At 46.7% G+C, this 2,557-nt stretch overlaps 1 pseudogene; it reads right to left on the bottom strand.

The window, feature by feature from the left end:
• Positions 1 to 513: 513 nt before the first annotated feature.
• On the bottom strand, positions 514 to 1,235 carry LOC123794993 (bridging integrator 3 pseudogene; annotated as a pseudogene).
• Between the last annotated feature and the right edge of the window lie 1,322 nt (positions 1,236 to 2,557).

The following is a 2,557-nucleotide window of genomic DNA, read 5'->3' as shown; positions in this document are numbered from 1 at the left end:
AAATTCACATTCTTGGAAAGCAGGGCTCCTTCCAGGGGGGGAAAAAAAGACTCTTTGAAGTGGAAAGGAAATGAGGGTCAGTGGGCTCCCCAGGATGGATCTTTTGGAGATAGACGTCATCTTAACTATGCAAACAAGGCTCAGACCTCAGATGAGCTGACAAAAACCATGCCCTCTGAAGGCTGGAAGCTCACTGTTGGCCCAAAGCCAGGATGCACTTCGGGCAGTTTTTTGGAAATAAGAAAGCCCCTGGGGGGTTACTGTACTGCTTACCTGCGTCTGCAGGCTCTTGCTATTGGGTGGGACGAGAGCTGCCTGCTTGGGGCTTTTGGTGCCAGGCTCACTGCAAAGGGCTGCTGAAGTGGAGTACGAGCTGCCTCTATCCCCGACCTACGGGCTGCCATACTTCTCCCACGGGAGGGCCTTTTGCTGAGCTGACACACCTGAGCCGAAGCTTGAAAAGACTCGAGAGACTAACTTGCGTCCCACGAGTCTTCCTAGGGTGACAGGGATTCAGTCATCAGTCAAAATAGAGGAGGGCTCTGAGCTCACTCAGTTTGCTCTCAGTCTCCCACTCCTGCTGCTTGTCCAGGTGTCCAGGCTGGTCAAGCTGTAGGGTCAAGTCTCCAAAGATCTTACGCATTTCAGACTATCATACCACCTGTACTTCAGTCAGGGACTCAAAGTTGAGCTGGAATTAATGTAGTTGACTATGGCAGAACCATGGTATCTTCTGTAGGAGCTGCTTGTTCTTGGCTTCAAAGTCATCCCAAGCAGGCCAAGGCTCTGCTTGGGCCTGGGGGAGTTTGGCCAGCACTGGCCCTGACCTCTCCTTTTTCTTGTATTTTTTCACCTTGGCCTGCAATCTCCTACAGTCCTGCAAGGACTGTTCCGCCGTTTCACCGCCATGTAAGGCTAGGGAAGACACTGCCAAACTTTTGTAAGGGTTCAATCACAGTCCTTTGGATCTGGTTCACCTTCCCTTGGTGAAGGGCATCCATCCACCTAATGGCCATGTCCAGGGCTGTCGCCAAGTTCAGAAAATTCTGGTCTTCCTCGCAAAGGGGGATGGAGAACAAGTCCAAGGATATCTCTGACTTCATGTCCTTCTGCAGCCTCCTGCTCAGCTCTTTCAGATGCTGGAGTTTTCCATACACCCTCTCAAAGTTTCTCTCCACTGCCGTGGGGACAATCTGTTTCTTGGGCTGCCCAATCTTGAAAGGAATACAGCTCATGGTCCCAATCTTGACTCTAACATGAGGGTCCTCAGCTGCAACGCAGTCCTCTTTTTTTTTTTTTTTTTTTTTCTTTTTTAAAGAGACTCTTGCACTTAGAGTTAAAAATTATGCAAGGGGGGGGCGCCTGGGTGGCACAGCGGTTAAGCATCTGCCTTCGGCTCAGGGCATGATCCCGACGATCTGGGATCGAGCCCCACATCAGGCTCTTCCGCTATGAGCCTGCTTCTTCCTCTCCCACTCCCCCTGCTTGTGTTCCCTCTCTCGCTGGCTGTCTCTATCTCTGTCAAATAAATGAATAAAATCTTAAAAAAAAAATTATGCAAGGGATTAAGTCACCACAAACCTATGTGCAGGATAATATATATACAAAAATTTCTTGCACAGGGTTCTATTAATGCAGAAGCAAGAAGCTAGGAACAAGGAAGCATTCTCCCTTCCAGGTTTCAGAAGGAACATGGCCCCACACTTTGATTTCAAACTTTGTGACTTCAAAACTAACACAGTGACCGCTCTATTGTTTTAGGCCAGCTAATTTGTGGTACTGTGTTACGGCAGCCAAAGGAAATGAAAGCATGTCCTGTGTGCAAACAATTGCCTCGCAATTAGAGCATCTCAACTCATTTGTGTTGAACTAAACTAAACCCCTCTCTGGGAAGAATGTATTTCTCTATTGCTGGACGTGCCCAAACACAAATAGAAAGACCACTCAATGGTAATGTTGTTGAGGAATTTCAATTATTTCTAAGACTCCCACCTAAACCAGATCCTGTGACCTTCAGTGAGATCTGAAGAACTTGGAGGGGAAGGATTCTGGGTTTACATTACAATGTTTGGAGGTGGCTCTGACTCGTGATACTAGTTCAGATGGACTTTTACAAATATGCCCGGTCTTATAAGCTACAGTCATCAGCTAGGAGAAGACTTTTTTTTAAGTGCTGTTAAGATCTTTTTCGGTGATTTATCCAACTTCAAACAGTGCTCGCCTTCCATGCGCATTTGTGGATTTAATCGCTTCGTCTACATTTTGCCATTTGTTACCCCTAAGAGGGAAAATGTTTGTTTCGGATATAAAATACCCTCTTGAACGAAGAAAGCAGGAGGAGACTCACCCATGCCATCCAACAGAGCCCAGACACCTCACCTTCTCTTGGATGACACTAGATGACTGGCTGTGAACACTGCCAACGCTATAATGAAGCAAATTTGAAATCTCTCCTCCTGGGTATGTTTCTTGTTGGAAATGGAGCCCCTGCCTTTTTATTATTAAAGAAGTCCCTGTTCTTTCTTCCGATTATCTCCTACTATTGAATATTGATTTA

This window comes from Ursus americanus, chromosome 12 (genome assembly GCF_024610735.1).
Source record: "Ursus americanus isolate L20-20 chromosome 12, mUrsAme1.1.p, whole genome shotgun sequence".
NCBI lineage: Eukaryota > Metazoa > Chordata > Mammalia > Carnivora > Ursidae > Ursus > Ursus americanus.
The sequence above is the reverse complement of the archived record's forward strand: the minus strand, read 5'-3'. Positions and strand labels throughout refer to the sequence as shown.